The sequence below is a fragment of the Rhyacophila brunnea genome, unplaced genomic scaffold (genome assembly GCF_057557595.1).
Source record: "Rhyacophila brunnea isolate RB1 unplaced genomic scaffold, BYU_Rbru_1.0 scaffold_1, whole genome shotgun sequence".
Classification (NCBI taxonomy): Eukaryota; Metazoa; Arthropoda; class Insecta; order Trichoptera; family Rhyacophilidae; genus Rhyacophila; species Rhyacophila brunnea.
Window position 1 is genome coordinate 38,899,679 of NW_028232751.1, and position 25,342 is coordinate 38,925,020.

The following is a 25,342-nucleotide window of genomic DNA, read 5'->3' on the forward strand; positions in this document are numbered from 1 at the left end:
AATGCCAAAGTCATCATGGCAATTGTGAAAACTGATGACTGACATATTATCAGAAATCGAATGGAACTGATAGAAAAACTGGTATAGGCGACAAATGCCGCCCAACCATAAAACGAAATGTAATTGCAACCACCGGAATCCATTTTTGTTATTGTGTATATTACATTTCCATCAACTCGGTTCATAAATTTGTTTTGCTCCAACTGCCGCTTGTCAGTTATTCGGACAATATTATCGTCTGAAACCTCATAGCGGACTATGTCAGGATTTCTATCGTCTCCCATATCAATGTTCTCATTGTCAATAGGATTTACATGATTTTTCTCAGACATCTTTAAATTTTTAAAGAAGTAGTCAATATCTGCAGACGCGTTGAATATATCAGCGTTGTCTTCTCTTTTCACCCTTTTAATATTAAAATCAGGTAGTTTGTTTTTAAACTTTCTGTGATGGTGACGATTAATTCTTGTTTTTTCAGTATTTTTCTTGCTCAATGGTTGCTTTGCAACTTGAGTTTTAGGGGAATGTTTAACATCTTTATCGACTGGAATCTCATTATGGTGCTGTTGAATTTTTTCATTTATCCGTATAATACGATTGATGGGAGGGATTTCTTTTTTGGGAAATATTTCAAATCCGTTAATACTGACACTAGTTTTATTCAAAATAACATGTCCTACAAGGTTTGGTTTAATTTTATTGGTAATCACATGACCGTGCAGAATAGAATCAGTCGGATGAATAATTTTATAGCCTATTGGATTTGTATGGATGATCATCCGTTTTTTTCTTGGGTGAGTTATATTTAGAACTTTATGTACAGCAATAAAAAATGTAGAATTTTCTTTATCTGAAATGGGATTAACATTTTCAATTGTAGTTTTTTTCTGGTGATGCTCATTATGAGAATGGTTGTTTAACAATTCAGTGTCTTGTACTGCTGGTTTGAAACTATTTTTGTTGTGATTTATTGACTTTGAGGATGAGTTCTTTTTTTCGTTAGTAATATTCTTCCTACTTTTAGTGGTTGTACTTGGTTTGTGTTTGAGGTGATTCAATTTTTCTTGTCCGTTATTTTCTTTTGATGTGTGCCATTCAGTGGAAAAATGTTTTTTGTGTCCACTATTTGTATAGAAGTTTGAATCACGAAATCTGTAAAGAAGTAGTTATATATGTAATAATAAAAATAATCCGTGTTGAACTAGTCAAATAAACAATTTCAATTAATTAATTATTTTATTACCTGTTTTCCTTGTTAAAGTATGTCTTGTGATCCAGCAAGTGACGTTTATTCATTTGAGACTTTGTATAAATTTCTTCAATCGATTGTGACTCTCTTAACGCTTCATTATGATCATCTTTCAATCTACATATACAAAGAACAACCGTAAATTAAAATATTGTGTAAAATAAATATTTAATTGAAATCAAAAATCTCAGTAGATATAGTAATGAAGTTTTTACCCAGTCATATGTGTGGGGTCATCAGTGACACCATAAGATAGCACTGGCTGAGAGCTGATGAGGTGTTGAACAGATCCTGGTGGTGACCAATTTGGCATGTGACATGCTATCCCTTCAATAGTCATATTCCATAAAGGTTTTTCAGGACTCATATCCTGAAAGTTGTACGTAAATGTCTGGTTTTATATAGTTGGTTTTATTTATAATTATAAAGGTCAAGTTTAATAGAACCTATTCTGAATTACATTTTTTATATTTATCACAATATCTGTCATACAACTCTTTGAACTTTATATATAGACGTCACAAAATAAACAAAAAAAACGCGCAGTATTTGTTAATTCAAATTAACGGATAGTTAGTTACCTTATTTCAAATTTCATACATGTGTTTTGTATTACTAATACTTTGTTAGAAAACAGCTTGGCACAGTGTTAGTGCATTTTTAACTAATGGCTTTACAGCACGGGTCCATATCCAAGAAGGTAATTTATTTTTATCTTACATTTGACAAAATTCTTTCAGCTCTATGAATTGGCAGATATATTACGTTTACAAAATACGGGCGCGTGCAGGAAGAGAATATTAAAATATGATTTAGTTAGACCTTCCACGGGTTACCTTTAAAACCGGTGCTTTAATTTGGTCCTAACTCCACACTCATCTATTTATATTTCTACACTCTACAGCAGGGATGGCAATTCTCCCATCAAATATAACTGTCAGTGTTATTAATAAATAACATACATTCCTGTTATTCATCAGCTTTCAAAGTCAGACTAGTCCTTCACACAAAAACCGGTCGTTATATCGATTTCCAAAAAATATGTAGCATTGATCTATGCATTACATTTGTAGAAGGTGTGTTAATGCTAGTGTATTATTTATTATGTAACTCATCTATCCAAATCAAACCATTCCCTGTATGAACACAACAGACGCGTCAGTATGAGCACTATATAATGACGACAGGTCATCCATCGACAACAACGGGAGGGGCGGAAAAAGTAGGACCAGTCGTTGTGAATGTATCGGCTTTCTACTTGAGTCGGCAATGGTCTTATACATAATCATATTTAAATAAATGTATGTGTTACACGTTACTTGTACTTTGTGAGATCGATACTATAAATTTATAATCACTTTCACATATACCAGTTCCAAATTACGCATAAGCTCACGTGTTTACGTAAATATGAATATGAATAGAATTCCGAGGAATTTATAAACTATACAATATACAAACATTATATTATTATTCTGATCACTATATTAAAAGTCATGATAAAGGGGTTACTGTTTTAAACCCAATGTAGTGTGTTGTTTTTTAAACTTGTATCTAACGATGTGAAATTTATTAATTAATTTGTAAAGAAATGGGTAGGTACTAACACCAGCCGATGCGACAATGTAAAAAATTCCGGACGTCATAACCAAGAGCCACGTTCCAACTTGAATCCACAGAGTTATTAGAAGACTTGACTTTTTCCCATTCTTTTCTTGACTTCCGATCAGACAGCATTGATCTGAAGAAAAAAGGGTCAATCAGATCTGATAAAACTGTACATATTAGCAATTCTAAGGTATAGTCCAGTGGCATAGCTAAAATGCACTTTTGTATAAATATTAGCGCGATAATAATATGACTATATTCCAATGTTTTTTTGTGATTTTTAATTGTAAATCTTTTAATGTAATAAAGTTTTTAAGATGTTTATATTCTATCGAATAAGAGAAATATAAAGAATGTGATGTTTTGGTTGCCATATTGGTATTTTAATTACAATTACAAAATACCAAGTTTAACTAGGAATTAGTATTCAGCACCATAAGATACATATACATGTCAAAAAAATCAGACGGCAATTATAGAAATTATTGAATTTTTGCCCACGTCTAAACTGAAAATCAATCAAACAGGGCTCGAAATGGACCGGAGCGCCGTTCATAAAATTCCCAAAATTATCGCTTTGTCTTGTGAAAAAATTAACTTGACTATATGAGGTTGATAAGCCATATAACAAAGAATTTAACACATTTTTTTTTATAAAAAACACATCGAGCGCTCCGGTTCGTAAAATTTTCCATTTCGAGCCCTGCAATCAAATCAAACGACTATCAAATATTTTAATTTTCTCCGCTATTTTGGAATTTATTGAGTCTTGGGTAAATTTGGAAGCGCCCTAATATCATATAAATTACCCTTAGCATAATATATGCATATTCATCATGTCAAAGTTCTTATATAATATAAATCGGTGTTGTTTGAGCATAACATGATATCTGTTTTTTTTGGTAATTTCATGTTAAGATTAAAAATTGGGTCACTATAGTATTATCTTATATTTGTTAATAACCCGATATCTCTATTTCATTTGAAATACTCAAATGGTAATAATATGATGATATGTGAACAATGACAGCGGTTAGTTTGGTCAAAACATGACCAAAGACCTCATCGTAGTTTGATTACTGATAAGTAACATTATTGTCCTAATTCGTGGAATAAAATTGACACTCTAATTATTGTCATATTCTTCTTGAGCTGTTATTTATTTTTAAATGTTTTCTCAATGTTAGACAAAAAATAAACCGAGATTTATGTGGGCAATTCAAAGCTTAAAATTGCTGTCCTGTAAATTCAACATTTTCCAGTTAACAGGTTATACCCAAACACCACTGAAATGTATTTATTTGATTCCACGTATTGTGAAGATAGTACACAATAGGGTCATATTTTGATCTTCAATTTATTGCGTATTGTGAGGAAGGCTCATAGTCATTCACATGAAGTAAGGATTTGAGATCGTAGAACAATATAATAAGTATCAATACTAGATACTATTGGTATCGAACGATTTTTGTCCTTGCTCTTCCATGACAGGTGGTTCTGTTATTACTTAAAGACATTGATATACTACTGGATGAATCATATGCTTCTTAAAATGACGCCCGATTTTCAGCGAGTCGGCCTTTGTTAAAACTTACTGAGTAAGCCCGGTCTAGCTTGCATCTTACTCTAACTCAGGGGAGGGCAAACTGCGGCCCGCCGGGTATTTTTATGCGGCCCGCCATCACTAATTGTACTTCTGATTACGAATAACTTTTTTATAATTTTTTAAAAAATATTGACAATAGATTAAAATTTTAAGAATTTGTTGTTTTGTAAATGTATTATCTCAGTACGTCTTCCTTGCGTCTCGTCTCACACTATGTAACCAATATTTTCTACGTTGAACATCGATTTCAATAGATATTGATAGTGTGCCGACAGAGCTACAACTTGAGATTATTGATCTGCAGTGTGACACTGTTTTAAGAGAATTGCATCGTCGTGAAGAAATCTCCAAATTTTGCAACGCCCTTAATTCAGACAAATTCGACCAACTTAAATATTATGCAAGAAAAATGTTCGTTATTTTTGGATCAACCTATATTTATGTGAACAAACATTTTCGATCATGAACCTCAATAAAAATTCTTTACAATCAAATATCTCCGATGCCCATTTACAAGCAGTTTTGAGAATATCAACTACAAAATTAACACCTGAATTTAAAAAAATGTTCAAAAATGTACAACAGTTTCATTCTTCTCATTATTTTTTTTTTTGTAATGTTTATTTTTCGTGATAATAAATAGTGTAGGTATATCTAAAAATGGTATTTTACTTGCGGCCCGCCGCTCATTTTGAATTCTTGAATTTGGCCCTCTATCCAAAAAGTTTGCCCCCCCCCCTGCTCTAACTAATAGTCAGCGCATGACGACTTGCTCTGTCTGTTTTGCGTTGCAGCATCCTTAGGTTCACTATTCCAAGAACGCAAATTTAGTTTTACAGCCAGGGCAATACGGGTGAAATTCGGGAATCCATGTTAACGGTCTTAAGGCCTATGGGTTCATTCGTAAGAATCAAATTTGACGTAAGAGCCACAACAAAATAGCAATACGCGAGCGCGCATAAAAAAACAAACAGCGTATCTGGGAGTAGATACGAAATCAGAGGTTTTAAAAGTGTTGAATTAATAATATTTTTTTTCCTAACAAATTTTATAAACATTTTTGTGGTAGGTAGAATAAATTATAAGAATAAAAATAGTAGACCTCCAAATAAGAACCTCATATTATTGATATGCTGAATTTGTGAAGTGACACCTTTTCTTGAACCTATCATATTGTGGGTTCAAATTCAAATATTTTTCAAAAAAAAATCTAATACTTATGTATGTTTCTGAGGTGTTTCAAATTGGTATATTATTTATATATATCGGTGTGTATGAATACAAAAGTTATTCATTTTTTCATGAGCTCACATTACAAATTATAAGTTTAAAACATTCACAAGATGCATAAAAGATTTCTGTTATTATTGCGTTTTTATTGAATTATAAAAACATGACTCATAAAAGAAAGCAATTCAATGAATATTTACAACTTTTTACAATTTTTTTTAAATTTATTACGCAACAATCAAGATTTAAGAAACCATTATTATAATAACGTGTATTTGACGGCAGTACGTTTTGGTCGCCGCGGAGGATTTCGGAACATTAGTGTGTATAGAAAATTAATAATTGGTTCTTTAATTAGTGTACAGGCTTAACGGTATGTAATGTATTAGAATAACTATTATAAATTATTATTTTTTATTTTTTTTTCTTTTCTATTGATAGCATCTAATATAATTATGATATTGAGGGTTTCTTATATCCATCGACCGTGTTAGTCTAGGATCAATGAGTTCAGGCAATATACAATTCATATAAATCTTGTCAGTTGTGATGTAAAGAGTAATATTGTTTTTATTATTCAATGAACTAGGTTCTTACCTCAATATATTTTTTACTTGTGTTAAATAATTACTAATAAATGCCTAAGGTGATTCCATTCAATTCAACTCGGCATTAAATATATTAAATTCTAATGGATTTAAGTTTTGTACTATTTCATTTGAGTCGTTTTATGCGATCCTGGTTTCGCCTTTCGACATCGTCAGGCACTATGCGCACTCATCAAATACACACTGACAACGAAAGCAGCTAATTCTCACTTAACAATAAATTAATACAATAAAGTAAGGTAAAAACTTTATCACCTACCTATTAAGTCAAAGTGCACAATGAAAAATTTAACAAACAATTAATTATGAATAGTTGAATTGTGGCAGTATGAAAAAAAAAGATTTTACCACAAACCATCTGAAAAATACATACATCATAAAACATATACGTGATTTTCTGCCCCAAAACACTTATTTTATTATTATTTTGACGATTAGGAAAATTATGACACATGTTTCAGTGGCCATTACTATGACAGCATTCGAAAACGTATTTTACTTTAAATTTTCTACAAATTTACTATTTGTGACATAAACCACTTAAGATCGATAATAAATAGACCTTGAAAAATAGTATTATTTTGTTTCTATTGATAATGCCAATAAACATACTCCTGGATACGTCCCTTTGAAAATAACAAAACATGGCAACCCAGGTACATAAAAACTGTATTAAGCCCAACCAAGTAGGTATTTATCAAAATAATTAAAGTCCACCTATATTTTATCTAAACTGCTCAAGTCCAAAATATTTTTTTTTATAAATGTTGCACCGAACGAATACCTTTAGGACTTCTTTGTAGCCATCGTGGTTATAAGATTCAATTATCTTACAATATCTCACATGCTGCAACCATTTGTATTACAAGATAATAAATAATATAATATAACTACATTTTTCTCAGTTTGACATTCACTGGTATTTTATGATGTTTGATTAATTGTCAACACAAATTATAACACCTGGTCTACGTTATGTGGTCTTGCCAATTTGATTGTTACTGCAATGCGAGTAAAGGTCATTTTTCTATGAGTTAAAATACTGTTCGCGACGGATAAAATTTTGGAAAAAAAAGACGTCCTCACCCGTTGAAATTCACAAGCCTACTAAGGTTAGAAATGAGAAATTAGAAAAACTATATGAATTAATCGATCAAATGGTCTCTTTTTGTTAATTTTGCAAAATAATTATATATCTAAATTGTCTGAAAATAGGATAAATACATGAAAACGTACGACGTGTTTTGGTAATATAGCGTCACTAATTGTACCGAATTTATAGGGTTTTATTTATTTTTTCATTGTTAATTATTATTTATAGTATTACGGAAATGTTATATTATAATAAAAAAATATTTTTATTGTGCAGTATATATTATTTTGTGAGAAAAAATCATTCAAAATTGGCTGATGTATACTCAAACTAAAATGGCTTTAAAATCTTTATTTTTCTGAAATTAAAAAAAGTACGTAAGTTAATCAATGAAATGTATTGTTTTACCCATTTCTTTCATACAATATATACCTGCAAAACTATTATTAAGTTCAAAAATTCACTGTGGCGTGACAGTCGTTTTGGCCAATTTCGAAAACAGGACCGACTATTTGTCATTTATTTTAAAAAGTAAAGCGAATCAGAAAATTTTAATGACACAAAAAGTGTTATTTGAATATTATTTATTAGATTTTAAATAAATAAAGTGTTTATTATGTGTCAATTCGTGTTAAACGTCCTTGCCATTTCCACGATTCTGAGAAGACAGGAAAAAACGGGTCCAATGGCCTTAACGCATTATACCTACAAGGAAATATTATAAGACGATATTCGTTTGTGGTACATTTTTAAAATGACACTTGTATGGGAACTGCTCATCTAGTAGTATATCAATGCTTAAAGATAATGACATAGATTTATTAACGTAGTTGCATTTGTGAAGTTAAGATATTAAAAATCTGCTAGATTACAGTTTTAGGTTAATTATGTTCCTCCATTTATTTCTTAACATTTTTAATGGCTAGAATTAGATATTTTATGTAGTGTTCCTATATTATTTTGTTGTGTGATATTTCGCGAGATTATTTTATAATATCTTCGTTGATAACATGATATACTGTTTGAGAAATGTTGCCGTCACATGCACAGCAGTTATCGTCCCTCAGTTTGAATCTGTGTAGATTATGCTCACAGTGCTCCGTTTCCTATTAGTTTCTGTGTGAGTTCATGTGATGTTTTTATGTTTGTGATAAGAGTGGAGGCAGAGATTATGATTGGAAGAAATTTCCGCATATTATATTTCTAATTATTATATACCTACTATATATCTGCAGTAAGATGGCATAACATGATATCCGTTTTTTTTGGCAAATTGAGTTATGTATTCGTATACCTTCAGACTTGTCTCAATGAGATATCCAACATGTTAAATTATGGTATGTCTACGACCTAGGTCTTATAGGTCGAGAAATAAGCTGCTGTGTCAATATGTGATTTTGTTCATTGTTTGAATATTTTTTAAAGTTTAAAATTGCTCTCCTCAACAATTTAGAAAAATGGACATATCGTGTTTTCCCATCTTACTACAGATATATAATTCTAATTATTATTTCTCTATTTAATTATAAATTACAATTGTGGAATGCGCAAGAGAAGTTACTATAGATATTGTTACTGTTAAAATTTATAGCATTATGTCTTGTGTAAGAGTTGTCTTCTTTCACCTTGCCGTCATCTAACAAATGTTATTAAAAAATTTGCAGTAAGTATATCTTCTACTGAATTTCCTGATCAGGGCCAATCATTTTATAATGTTTGAGGTGAGATGAAAAGTCGTGATTTGGTGGTTGCTCCGATGGACGGAGAAGCGAGTTTTATTTGCAGCGTAAACAGTCGGTACAAGACAGTTTTGTTACTGTTCTGAGGTTCGAGTCTCGGTAGAGTGAGATGCTGTGCGGAGCGATACAGAGACTGAGATACTAACAGACCGGGAACTTATAATCAAGTGACGTTTTTAATCAATTGCGATCCACTATTTATCGACGTATTTACAATCTAAATAATATCTTGAAAATAATAGTTAGGAAATAACTATTATAATTAAATCAGCTATTTTATATCAATATTGCGAAAATTGGATATAGCTGACTATATGGAAAAACAGATATTGCGGAAATTATAATTGCAGTCAGCTATATAGTGAGTTTGCAATAAATGGACACTACGGGAAATGGATGTTAAGGGATTCGGAATTGCGGTCAGTTATTTAATATCGCCGATCAATATGGTGACACGGCTATCTCCATAAATGTTTAGCCAACCGGATTACTTTCCGATTGAAAGATAGTCGCTAGCTGTTAGATGTCGATGAAAAATAAGTTTTGCTTATACGATAAGGTACGAACCATTACTTCGTTGTGAAAGTATCTGGGAGGAGTCGTCTTGAGTATAAACCCTGTCGCATGATTCATCCAGTGCCACCATGCGTGATACTGTTGCAAGAAGAGATCCTGACAATGAGAGATACAGTGCACCCTGTGAAGAGAAATTAGTTGGATTAGCGTTGATAAAGCACCAGATAAATACTACAGAAAGGTCTCTACAAGAGACAGTTTAAGAATAGATAAGGAGGTGAGAAAAGTGGAATGAGATGTATTCCATTTATATGTATTAATTTTTGATTAAGTCCATATTACCGACTGATAAAACATGAGCGATTTTTAAGTGTTTGTCAATGCGTATTTTTGTCAATTATTATTCTTCTTCTTTTGACCATGTCCGATCGTAATAGGATCATATAGGCCTCCGCAGAGTGGAGGTTTTTATTTTTACGAGAAATGGATGTTAGCCACTTGCTCAATCTTTTAGGTCCATTTTCTGACTCCTAACACAAAACAATATGTGTATTTGTCATACCCGGGATTCGAACCTGCGACTTACGATATTATAAGTCGATGATTAAGCCGCTCGGCCATAGTGGGCGTTGAATGGTTATAAGATATTATCCTTATAACAAGTAAGTATAACAACTTATATAAAGAAAAAAAATGTATTCATTAAATGATCTCTATTCAAAAAATGCAATTTATGACTTCAAGAATAATATTGTTTCTAATACACCAGTGTGACTAAGTATTTTCATATGTATTCAGTATTGTTTAATTATTAAAAATGTGGGTACTTACAGGTGGCCTTTGAATAATGTGCTCCTCAGTGATTGTAAAATGAAGGGTGAACAGCCCCAGTCCGATTAGATACACAATCGTCCAGCCGGCTCTGGCCTCCCAACTTCCTTCTGAAAATTAAAGTTGGCATTATAATTATAATATCATGTATCATTTGAAGATATCCATTAGGATGAAACCAGTTGTGTGTGTAATAAATATTATAATTTAGGTATACGTACCTGTCGTTTACCTAATTTGTACGAAAGCACTTGTGCGAAGGAACAATGTCCGACACCATCAAACCGATTCATTAATACATGCCCCAAAATTATTCATGTTTATATTACTTACATTATAACTATTGAGAATGATCGAAAGGTGTGTACTAACCGCAACTACATATTATCAAGCATGTATTTTGAGTTAATGTATGTAACTAATCCCCATTATTTTTTTTAAATAAATATTGTGTTTTATTTTTTTAATTCGTACAAATTGCTGCTTCAGTACATACCTGGATAATGAATATTAAACTATATACAATTTAAATGATTATCTGTAAATACGTCTGATAGTTTCGGCTAATATTCCTTCGTACAAATGTTTTCGTACAAATTATGTACATGTCAATTTTTTTTAAAGGAAGAACCAATCTTTATTTTTTTAATGGTGACATTCGTAACAAAGATAAACCAGTGAATCTTATCAACCTAAAAAGTAAACCCTTTTAGCTCATGTCTAAGTAGATATTTATTATTGTTGTCGCTTAAAGGAAATCAGATAAATACTGACCCTTTCCCTAAGAGGGTTCAGTAGGAAAATTGAGTTAAGTAGTAGCTAGTAGCATTTCTTTGAAAACACATTTTAATTACATTTTGAAAATGTTTTGACAAACCCTATTCCTAAAGCAATCGTCGCTGAACGTATGACGTAATCGATTATCTAATGGATTTTATAATGGAAAACCAAAGGGTGAATACTAATAAAACCAAGTACATTTGAATTGAAATAATGTGAGAATATTTTAGTGTTAAATTTTACATTTGAAATCACTTCTATTTTTAAGTAGATACTTTCCAAGTGCCGCCCTCGAAGGAGAAATACTAATTTAAGAATAATACCGAGGGGCTGAGGGTTGGAAATAACGAGAGCTCAGGACAAAGATCCCTGTGTGATATTATGCAGTTGTGAAGTCGGCTACAAGCCGGAATGGACTGTAGCGCCAGAAATAATTGGTATATATTGTGGTGAATACTAACAGATATATTTTATAAGATAGGTAATCTACCTAATTTGTGTGTGGTGTGAAACAATGTATTTTATTAATTTTAAGATTTTGAATTTAGGGTATAGCCGATATTGAATAATAAAGTGACCTGAGAGCAGTTTAGTACGATTCCTTTTGTAGGATAGGGACGTAGTGAAGTTTTTTTTTTTTTTTTTTACTGTTTATTGAAATTTGGGTACTCACCAATTCGACTCTGGGCACCACGACACTTGAATTTGTCACACAATCCATAGTCAGCCGCAATGAATAGCCCCACCGCCATAACTGATGCCGCAAACAATTTTCGAAGACCCAACACTGAAAACATATTAATTAGATATAAACAATGCCAGGATAGAATCAAGGGTAAGAATAATTATTATCGATTAATCACCTCCAACAATACTGGGAAGGTGACAGAAAGTGAAAAATAATAGGTCCAAATATCACACATTCAATTAATAATTAATATTTGACCATAATAATTGAAGGCGTCCCCGGAAAAGGGGTCTATATTATAATACATCATGTCAAAAGGTGATTTTATTGACTAAAACGGGTCTATATAGCATTGCTCATGATATTGGAAAGTTTTATTATTTTAACTGCCACAATTTTTGAGATATTATCAACACTAAAATGCTTACCGTAGAAAAGGGGTCTAGAGATATGATTATTTTATTCAAAATAAAAAAAAAAATTTCTCAATGATAATGAGTGTTTTCATGAACATAATTATTATCACAGATATACTCCAAAAGTCCGCATGATCGAATAAAACGTTTTTTTCCTCTCCTGAACAATTTTGTTTTTGCAAATAGACCCCTTTTCCGGGGACGTCTTCAATTATTATAATCTATTATTACGACCATAACACACTCCGTTTGACTTGTTCGCCTGTTCTTCACCAATATTTTTTTTGATTATATATATTTTAAAAAGTATGATACACTTTATAATTAAAATTAATTTGAATTTATATGCAAAAATCGAGGTTACATAAATATATAAAAAAAGATTATTATCATCATTGGCGATGTGATTTTGGCCCAGACCTACATGATAAAAAAATCGTACCTTATTTATTAAGTTCATACAGTATGAGTCTTACCACTATATTTTACAATTCTTACCCCATTTTTAATTATCTATATTATTAATTAGGGATATGAGGCATATTTCATAACTATATGACGTACATAACACAATCTTAACTTTTTCGTAAGAAAGCATTATAAAAGTTATATTTGTGTAACAAATAATTCAAACATTTATGAAAGAGAAGTTTAATCGCCTGCTATCTCGGGTACCTACGCATACCATAGTAAGAAGCACTGTTCCAAACTTCAAAACTTCAAAGGTTTCGACTTTTGAACTTTGAGAATATATGTCTCCGGCGAATCTTAGTGTTACATTGGTGTGACCGCGTTACAAGCACTAGACTTCGTGAGTGGGTACGGCAGCCCTTGGAAGTAATCACGAGTTGATGCTTCACGTGGTTGGGGCATGTATTACGGATGCCGCCAGAGAGTAAGACACTCCGTACCCTTCTGGCAAAACATCAAGTCTTCCATCGCCTTGGCCGACCATCCGTCCCCGTGCACCGGTGCTACAAAAGCGATCTACGCTCATCTCACACGGTGGGAGGTGCGAGACGTGAAGATGGACAAAGGGAAGTGTTGCGACTTTATACTTGCCCTATATTTCAACAATGGAGTGTGTTAATAAAGTTTATAATAATTGTATGATGCTGACTGACATATTATGTAGAAGATTAGAATAAGAATAAGGTAAGGATTAGGGGTTATGTGGTATAAAAACTCACTCTTTTTGCAGAAGAAGAAATAGTAGAGAAGGGAAAATAAGATGACCACAGCTTTCAGAGGATCTTGAAGGTGGCACGGAACTCTTCCAGAAAGTTGGGCGTGAGCGACCAGCAACACCCCGGCTCCGTAGCTCAATGCAGATTTGCATAACCTAAAGTAACACAGTTAAGTACCCAATTAGTTCTCTATATATTATGTAGTTCCACCAACGAGAAGTTTTTGTCACCTTCTTTCTGATAAATTTGTACAAAACATAATATGGTAGGTACGCGAATATGTATGAGAGGAAATTTAAAATTCCATGTAACTCTTCTTCATTCTTCATATTAAAGTCCGTTTCTCAGTAATAATATAATATGAATACAACGTGGCGCCTTCAAAAATCCTTATCACTCGTAAGAAGACCATCTAGCGGCATGTAGTTTCTGATTTAATAAAGTAATTATAACTTTTTAATTAATGATTATTAATAAATGATAAGTGTGAAACTTCTTAACAATAATAAAAACTCGCAAATAAAGAATTCGGACTAAAGAAGGTTTCCTTCGATGTTTTTGCCTGAAAGTATGAATTCTAACTAGAAAGAAAACGAAATAGACTGCTTTAAAATGTTCGGTGGCGAAACAGTATATTATAAATGTTTGATAGGACTAAATTACTTAACTTTGCATGAATCTAAAATAGTTTTAATCATGTAACTATATTTGCTAAATATCTAGGTACCACAGAACAGAATAATAAATGGAATTCCGATAGGATATATTCAATACACTATATTTTGACGCAGGGGTTTGAATGTATGAGTGTCATACGAAAATGAACCACGTATTATGTACGTGCAATGGTGTGTGTAATTCACCAATATTAAATGAGCGTAAACACTTAAACCGAGAGCACTTGTCAGTATTCGACGTATGACGTATATTTGACACGTATTTAAGTTTATCCCGCATTCTTCCGCACTCTAGATTCTGAACTAAATAAAAATTTGGAAAAAAACGGCAGTCATGTTGAACGTATTGGATAACCAATTAAATTATCTTACGTGAGAGGCTTATAATTTTTTTGTATTACATTGGTGTTTTATTATAAAAGAGTTTTCTTGAAAATTGACATTTCAAAATTTTAAAACATTAATACCGGCGGTTTGTGCAGAGACCCCCGGAAAGAGTGAATATCTGCACCTGAGAGCCAGAAAACGTGGTCCACTTTACCTAAAATGAGTAAAAGGTTTTTTACCTTAATTATCATATCTATTATACCCAATTCACACTTGGAGTCTATTAATGGGTATGGACAATCTTAAATGATGTTTTCCTGAGTTGTCTTTTTGAAAAAAATGGTAGTCTGACCAACAGGTACAAATATAATTAGTATAATTGAGGTGATGAGATTCGACGAATACAAGTGCACCTGTGATCCAATTGAGTAAATCGACTTCTATACTTTAAATAATATTAGACGTTATTAGAATCTATCTACAAAAATGCCAATAATTTTCCTGTTGGATACAAACTTTTTTATTCATTGACTCTACACGCGAATCTTGGCTGCCTCAAGAAAAGATTCATTAATATTTTTTTCACGAGAATGAACGTTAACCTCATATTATATTTATGCTCTTCCCTGATTCGAACACGAGACCCACGATTTCATAGGTGGACTCGTTGCCACTTGTAAGTCGTGGGCATATTATAAGCAAAAGTAAACTGAAAAATACTCACCGCTTGAATGGTAGTGGACATCGCGTGATTGAAGTATTTCCAAGGCAACCAATCTTCCCCAATACAGTAGCGAGGAGCAGAAGAGTAAAGACGCAGCACGAAGACGGAAAGATCAGCACTACCAGCGGTCCAGAAGCAGGGCTAAGCTGCTCCACGTAGAGAGGAAACAGAACCATCAGTCCGGAAGAAGAGAGAATCAGAATTATCCCGGTGATACAAATGTCTGATATTCCTGAAGACTCCAATTGAGGTGTTTCTGTGCCTGGTTGGCGGTCAGGAGAATCCTTGGCGGAGCAGGTTGGAGGAGCATCTTCAACATCACTGCTAGCTTCGCTTTCATCAGCGTGCATTAGCTCTTCCTGGTCCGATGGAGAAGGGCTTTCTTCGTCTCCTATGTCGTACATAACTGGCATAGTTTGCTCCCGATTCACTTTATTTTTTTAAGGAATCACTATTCAAATAAAGGATTTTTGCTTTCTTTGTTAAATTGGTACATGAATTCTTTAGATTAACTTCACCCAACGATACAAATTGACAATTTATAGTTACCGAGGTCAGAGGGAAATTATTCTGTGGAAATTAGCGACCGCGAGGATAGAAAGATATTGTATTGTAATTCCAACAATGTTTAATAAATTGTTAGTAATTTTAATTACAAAATAGTTTTGAAAATGTTATAAGCGGGTATATAGAAAACTTGGTTGTTATTTAAGTAAGGTATACAAGAAAGGATTGTGGATTGGGTATTTCACTTAATCTGAAAAGAAAATAATTAAAGCAAATTAGTCTATAAAAGTTTAAAATTATAATTATTATTATATCAATGTTTTATAACGCCGAATTAATAATAATAACATATCGCCAGCAATAAAATTCAATAATAATTTAAATACATCAAATCAAAATTAATCAAAATTATAATGTACACAATTCTTTCTAACGGATCAGAAAAATGCATATTAGAAAAAAACAAATACAAATGTTTGGATCGAATCTTGAACTAACGATAATCAGAAGCAGATTTGCCGCACAATAATTTTGCAACAATATAAAACTGGGTTGAATTTAAAAATCTGTTAACATTGACGGTGAATTTAAATGAATAAATTATTAAGGGGGGACATGCTCGTCGTAGGTCAAAATTGAGTTTTTTTTGTATTTTCAAACCATGATCCTGGACATTCCTTAAACGTTGTAGATAATCTATTTATATAATTTTGAAGCCTTATTATCCTTTATATTTTTTTCTTTATATTAACGCGCGTGTTTGAACATGTGCCGTTTAAAAAAAAATAAAAATAAATTCGGTTAGGTACATGTTCAAACACGCGCGTTAACATCATTTTACTCCCTACTTCAATTATAATTTGTCAATTTATGGCTACGGCCGTATGTTGTAGCTTAACCACTAGGGGATGACAAAAGAAATGGCGTATTTCAAAAAAACACTACCTTATTCTTAGGTCAATAATTATTATAAAGCAATCATTATTCGTAAAATATTTATCACACTTGCTTGGTCAAAAACATAGCTTATAATAAGTATCTTTAGAATTATCTTCAAATGTGTTAATCTTGCCAATTTTTTGAATAATGAAATGCCTAATTCTTGTAAAATTTGGGATCACAGAGATTATCAATATAATTTTTTATCGTAAATATTTTACTAAAATTATCTCGTCATTAATTATATTAATAGTTTTATAAATGCGTTTAATAATTAATAAATGTAAAAAAATCTTAACACCACTGCACATTCATGTACCGAAATATGACTATATTCTAAAACATTAGAGCGAAAGGTTTAAAAGAATACTATTTTATGTAATAAAAATATTTTATGCAGTCATCAAATATTTAAAATAAATATAAAAGATAATAAGGCTTCAAAATTATATAAATAGATTATCTACAACGTTTAAGGAATGTCCAGGATCATGGTTTGAAAATACAAAAAAAACTCAATTTTGACCTACGACGAGCATGTCCCCCCTTAAATTAAAGAAAAACAATTAGCTAGTACAAGTAGGAATTAAATTGGGAGAGATCTTGATGCCAGTGTATATAATATTTCAATATTACAAAAGATGGTCGCAAATGTATATTATATAATATGTAAGTATATCTAATATCTATGTTTCTGATGGCCCCAAGGGAGATTTATGGGAAAGCCAAATTGGCGCGGTTGGCTGTAATAGTCCAGGATACGTGAGCGATCTGAATATCGGATATTAGGAGGCCTGGAGACGACGACTCGATGAGGCTAGGGCCTGCCCCGGGGTATCGTAGCATGAGTCACAATGTTTTTGATGTATTACGAACTGTTTTGTATGTTCAATAAATAGTGCTATTTTTCTTCAATACATGATTTGCTAATCATATATTTAAAATGTTTTCAATTAATATATGTATGGTACCTACCTAGATCCAAGTTATTTAATTGGTAAAATGAAAACAGAAATATAGAAAATACACATTATTTGTCTCCCCAATCAGTTATCCGTCGTGGATAATAATTTTACGTGCGATCAATAAGGTTCTTCAAAAACAATTTATTACCGACTCATTTCGATGTCGAAAAAATTAACAATCAACAACAATATGCAATATAATATCAGATCAATTATCGCGTAATAATTGATCTCTTTCTTATGCTGAATATTGCTGAATTGCAGTAACCTAAGGTAAAAATAATTAATGATTAAAAAAAATCATAGATTTAAATTATAACACCACGTATTTTGACGATTTATTATGAATTTACTACCGAATTGTAATACAAAATAATATATGAGTTATCGTCAGTAAACAAAGTATTATTGAAATGGGTACGTACTTGCATAAAATTTAATTTCATGTTTACAGAGGCTTATAGTTTATTTACTTGCTGATAAAAAAATGTTAAACGCTTTTGCATTAAGTATACGTACTGAAAAATAGTCATAAAATAATAAATACATCATAATAGGTAATACTTAATGCCATTCACTTTTTACTAGCAAACACTCAGTTAAAAACTACAAATGATATAATTTAATCAAATCAATAATAAGTGAAAATGCAACAATAAACAACCAGAATTTTTAGTTAACACAATACGTAATCTCACAGAATATTTATTTTCATAATGCATAACTTCCAAAACGCTTCAAAAGTATCTATAAGAAGAAAAATTTAAAGACAATGCCAGGGATTATTTCATATATGATACAAATAAATTATGATAAAGTATAGGTATACGGCATACGCTTAATTTTATTTTGTTTCTATATAATATATATATATATATTTTATTTATTTATTAAAGAAACAAACAGTTACATTTTGAATACAAAAATATGTTTAAAAAAGAATAGTGAAATTATATTGCAACCAACAGAGTTTCTATGTATAAATTATAATATAGTTAAGCCTAACAAGAATAAAAAGTGAGAAAGTAAGAAGAACATAAATATAATGAAATTACATATGAAAAATAATTAGAGAAAAAAAAATATATTATAATATAATATAATATAATATAATATAATATAATATAATATAATATAATATAATATAATATAATATAATATAATATAATATAATATAATATAATATAATATAATATAATATAATATAATATAATATAATATAATATAATATAATATAATATAATATAATATAATATAATATAATATAATATAATATAATATAATATAATATAATATAATATAATATAATATAATATAATATAATATAATATAATATAATATAATATAATATAATATAATATAATATAATATAATATAATATAATATAATATAATATAATATAATATAATATAATATAATATAATATAATATAATATAATATAATATAATATAATATAATATAATATAATATAATATAATATAATATAATATAATATAATATAATATAATATAATATAATATAATATAATATAATATAATATAATATAATATAATATAATATAATATAATATAATATAATATAATATAATATAATATAATATAATATAATATAATATAATATAATATAATATAATATAATATAATATAATATAATATAATATAATATAATATAATATAATATAATATAATATAATATAATATAATATAATATAATATAATATAATATAATATAATATAATATAATATAATATAATATAATATAATATAATATATATATACATTTTAAATTTGGTTAATATCCATTATACAAAATTTTGGAGATAGCGCGTTTAAACGAAACAGATGTATTATTGAAAGGATCAATGGTGGAGAAAGACATATTGGAATTTAAAGAGCCCCGAATAAGGGAGTTTTGTGCATAATAGAATCACTACGACTAACATGGCACAAAGCTTGGTTTCGCGTAAATCTTGATGGACGGTAGAAACCCACCCTTTCGAGTAGGTTTGGCGAGTCAAGAAAACCATTGATAATTTTGTAAAGAAAATACTGATCAGAAAGATAACATCGACTTTCCAAAGATGATAACATAAATGATGCAGTGGTCGAAATAGAATTAGCTTCATCGTTTCTGTCATTATATGAATCATAACAGTAGGTTTTCAAATTGACGTGCTTAAGAAATCGGTTAGTACTCCTTCGAGACGGTTTATGCATGTAGCGTACTGTGGATTCCAACACGATAGAAGCGAACTCAACTATGGATCGAACATATGAGAAATAAAGTACCTTTAGCACATCGAATGATCTGAATGGTTTAGAAATTCGAGGAATGAAGCCTAGTAATTGTAATGCTTTATTGATAGTTTCGTTGATATGGGCGTTAAAATTCATTTTATTATCCATTATGACACCCAGCTCACGTATTTTTGAGCTATGTTTCAATGGTGCGACTCCTAGTTTGTAATATGTGTTGATATGGTTGATACTTCTAGACAATGTTATTGAATGGCTGGAAAATTGTGAGTTAAGAAAACAGGTGCTCATATCATTAATATATAAGATTAATAATAGGGTACCAAGGTAAGACCCCTGCGATACACCAGATGGAATGTGTATGAAACAGGATACAAAACCTTTAATTGCAACAGCTTGCGACCGATTTGAGATGTATAAAGAAATCCAACGAAATAAATCACCGTGAATCCAGAGTTTTCAAGTAAAATGCAGTATATATATTGCAATAAAGGGTACAAAGGTATTCTTTTGTAATAAAAGACTAATACAAATGGTCATATATACCTTAAAAATACTATACAGTGACTAAAGAAACTAACGTAAAATCACGAATTTCCGCATAAAAGACAAAAACGTCATACTTATATCATAATTAATATTGAAATCAACCCCATACACATTAAAAGAAATTTAATCAGTTTGACAATTCTATTGAATATTTAGTTTAAATATGTAATATTAATTATAGATGGAAATACATAGTTATACAAACGTGTGTAAAAAATAATTAAATAATATTTGACATAAATTTTTCATGAATTTATTTCAAATAATATTCATTGATACGAATTGCGCAATATGTAGAGTAGAAGTTCAATTATTATGCATTTATTATAAATACGATTGAAAATTGCGCTTTCAGAATGACATGCTTTCGTTAGATGTGGTATTTTTTTACAGTAGCTACTGATTCAGATTTTTTATAGTTATGAACGCTACACTAATGTATATCTAATATTAATGTGATGCACATCGAGTATTTAGTTAGATGACAATTGCAATAAAATTATAAACATACAGGTATAAATAAGAGGCAAACTTTTTATTAGAATTTTTTTCAGTTTTTTACATACGAGTATGGTGCAGTCGGGTGACATGAAAACAAAAATAAAATAAGAAATATTTCGAACAACGCGCGCCAGAAAAAGTTTTTTTTTTCGTACGTGCTAAGAATCAAGATGTCTCTATTGTCGTAGCGAAATTCTCAAAACAAACCATAAAAATACGCAAAATATTGACCACGAGCGAGTGAGTTATTGCTTTTTCATTATACAAGTTACGACATTTTATCGGGAGACGATTGATTTAATGCCTGTAATGTAGGCACTTCATAAACACACTTAACTCACACATTTCGGAAAAAAAGTATCTAGGTACTTACTTACGTAAAATAAAATAATGAAATTGTATTTTTCAAAAAATAATTAGATAATATGTTGCTAATATTAAAATATATATATATATCTTACAATATTATATATTCACATTTTTTAAGACATTTTCTTATTGTGTCTATAATTTGCGCATTGAAATTATTTGTATATTAATTACTGTATATATTTATTATTTTTAAATATTATCACTCCACGGTTGGTAAAACATATTGTGAAAATCCAAAGTAGTGCGTAATAAATAAAAATATGCTGTTGGAAAAATATGTGAAATTTGTATTGGTAGATGTCACAAAAACAACAAGAAAATTCGAGATTTATCGTAACGCCCACTAAACGCAAAATTATAATAATTCAAGTCATCACAAATATTCACGAGATATTGGTAAAATGTTGAGTAATTACCTGAGAAATTGGCTTTCCTAACCCATGGTATTTTCACAGCAGATGCCTGCGATCTCACTACAATTCGTACAGCATCTTCTCTCGCAATACGCGACCATTTTATAATTCCCCACCCTCGAAGCCTTGATTTTGCTTTCATCACATCGGTAATATATTAACGAATCATCGATTGGCGATGCACGTATAAAACTATTTAATAATAAAATACATTCAAAAGACACAATATCACTATCATTCAAAAACTAAACGACTAATAGATACCTCACGAGTCTCAGAAAATACACTCTGCGCTTTTGTGATTCACTCCCACCTCACGAATTCCGTCGTCATGGTTGCTTTTTTCTTACGGCTCGTCTTACGTGAGCAACGTCGGCGGAGGGTTGAGCGGCGCGCGCAACTCAAACGTATAACCGTATAAACCAACAAACAAAAAAAGACTGTTTACGAACATTTTCATACACAGTTATACGTTTGAGTTGCGCGTGCCGCTCAACGCTTCGCGCGACTTCGCCCACGTAAAACGGACCGTTAGCTTGTAGCGTCATACAAGACCTATCTATATACTTATTTCGGGGACATGTCCAAAGGGAAATAGCGCGACTCGATGCTTGGTCTGTGCTCTGGAGTTAGGTGTATTATGATGAAATAGGAAAAACATCTAGATAAGTACATAACCTATATATATATATATATTAAGTTGGGTTGGTATGTTAATTATAACGACTATATAAAAATAGTGGTTAAATTGAATATAGATGTTTAAAGATATTTGAAACAACCTTATCAGCGCAGAATTCCTCAAGATCTGAATAGATCACTCAAAAAACGTAGAATACCACTGGCCACCATCCTCATTAATGGGACAAATGATAAGAAAAATATTAATACTAGAAAAAGAGGTTACCTTTACATTCATATTTAGATTATTTTTAGATTTATTCTTCAAAAATTATCATATTGAAGTTTAGTAATGTAAAGTATGTAGGTAGAGTATACGCTTCATAACTTTGCACTCCGGTTGTAGAGTGACAATGATGTAATAATAATACTATCATCATCACAGATTATCCATTTATTTATTTATTAGTACATTATTAATACAACCTAATATCATTTGATATATTTTTATGCAAGATAATTACGCAAAGAGGCGTACCAGTGGCATGCGATGACTACTGAAAAGAGGAATCCTCATCACAATAAGTTGTATTATTTATAAAATCACACAGAAATACGAGAAGAACCTATTTAAATGTATGATATCTTTGGAAATATAGGTATGCGCCGTATCCAAAGCATCTATAGACCGCACTCTACTGGTAGGTACTTTTTTAAAAGTTTCAATAAAATATTCTCAGTATTGCTGAGTAGACATGAATCTTAGTATGCTCGCAAACGACGGTCTTTAGACGTTTGGTGTTTAATTCAGGACGGTTCGGATATGAGGATATCATGCTGGAAAATGCGCGGGTGTCACATGGTTATCATGTTTATGATGTCGCCGCGGTTCAATGGCAAAAAAGATGAAGAATAATAATTATACTGATATATAATGTATGCCATGAAAAAATCATATTATTTCAAATTAATATATACCTACATATTTATTTATTCATATAATAATGAAATTTCTAGTAAAATTAAATATGAGTAAGAAAAAATCTTTTTGAACTGCGACACCGGAAAATGTGTAAATCTGACTGACGTGATGGTAGCATTCTCTCTCTCGTCCCTGGACCGGGCATTGAGCATCCGATTTGCGCAAAGGAAATTGGGACAAAATTATCGCTCGCTAGGGATGGTAAAAATATTAAAATTACTAAAACACATAAATCTCAATACAAATAAATCCACGTTTTTGGGAATTTACGAAAACTTTAAAGAATCGAAATTTAAGCATTATTTGAGTAACATCCCCGAAAAAGTTTTATACTCTCCTATCATTAAATTTATATATCGTATAAACTTTCATATTATCCAAACAAGATTATAATGAAAGCTATTATTTTTTTTCACAGTTCCTAACAAAATATTAAATTTTAGCCATGATGGTCAAACAAAGAGAAAATCAAGTCATTAGGAAATACATTTTGATTTCTTGATTTTAGTGATAACAATAAAGCCATGTGATTATGTTGTATTTTTTATCATACGATATATTATAATATACAATAATAATAATTATAAATATTCTTAATTTACTGGTATAATGGTACTAACAAAGCGTGCGAACTTAGGGCGCCATAGGTTGTTCTAAACAACTACTAACAATAATTATTGTATATCAACGCCTTTTTTAACCGAAATTTTAGAGTCGTATTCTTAGGTGGCTGTTTTCTTCTCAGTCCTTTAGATTTTTTTTTCCAAAAACCTAAGTATTTTTCCTTTATACCAAAACCGCACTTTTGTTGAATTTTTGAAAAACGAAAAAATACTATCTATAATAATACTGTAGAGAAATTATGATACGGGCAGTCTTAATTGACAGTTCTTGAATCTTTAGATCTCGATAAACGGGTTTAAATCGGATTATGAATGAATCATGTTCAATTGACTGTTTTACGGCTCCATGGAAGAGTCTGAATACATCAAGAGTGCTGCGAAACAGAAGAAATGGGAAAAACTACTAAAATACACCATACGGTGTGTTATTATTCCAACATAGATAAGTGCAACTGTCGTTCAATAGAGTAGAGTGTTGAATGCCAGTTGCATGACAAATGAAAATCAGATTATAATATATTTGATCAACTAGCAAATTGAATTGAACAAAATATATTGTCTATGCTACTTTTAATCGGTCAACTTGTGCACACATTTTTTTACACGGTTTTAGTTTATAAACGACTTTGTACGCCTTTTCAGTAATATTTGCTTTGGTTCATCACTTAAAATATCAGATATTAGCAAGACGCACTAACTAACAAATTTATTTGACGCCGTCTTGATTACGACTATCGGTTCAACCTGGGTACGTGGGAATATTATTTTTGATTTTTCATTTGACATCCAACATACAGTTGAACGACAAAAATCGCCACCTGAAAACGAGGCATTAGGGGACCCAAAACAGCTTATATTTCAGAAAAATCTGAAACCTACTTTTATCCACGACGTTTTCTGCTTTCTTAAGTTCAACGTTGTCTTCTAAGATTTTTTTTATTGCAATAGATATCGTGTATTAGTTATGATGGAATACGAGCTTGAAATATTAAAATTTATGGCACTTGTTGGTTAGTAATCCTGTACATGGTTTTGTTCTTCATAATTATGTCGATGTTGGTCACTAGAAACATTCCTCTCCGGACCCATATTTCAAATGTATTTTGTTGGTTTACAGTATTTACTTTAAGGGTCCATGTCTCAACCCCATAATTGTAATTTATGATATATATGTAATGCTTATGTATAATTACGTAATCTATATATTTTGCTGTCGTTATATTCCAGACGGAATAATCATTTTAAAACAATAACAGTTTATTTATCTGACAATAAAAATAATATCGTACTCTACAACAAGGGTTTAAACACATTTAACTATCCGTAGACCTTAAA

The 25,342-nt window shown here is 30.7% G+C and overlaps 1 long non-coding RNA gene across 1 annotated transcript; it reads right to left on the reverse strand.

Annotated features, from left to right (window-relative positions):
- Positions 1–488: 488 nt before the first annotated feature.
- On the reverse strand, positions 489–21,857 carry LOC147079754 (uncharacterized). The gene is made up of 10 exons (XR_015070535.1): positions 21,785–21,857; positions 15,280–16,036; positions 13,555–13,706; positions 11,934–12,047; positions 10,481–10,590; positions 9,701–9,830; positions 2,857–2,990; positions 1,465–1,619; positions 1,244–1,366; positions 489–1,152 (listed from the first exon to the last, which is right to left on the reverse strand). It is a non-coding gene; the product is annotated as an uncharacterized LOC147079754 (long non-coding RNA).
- Between the last annotated feature and the right edge of the window lie 3,485 nt (positions 21,858–25,342).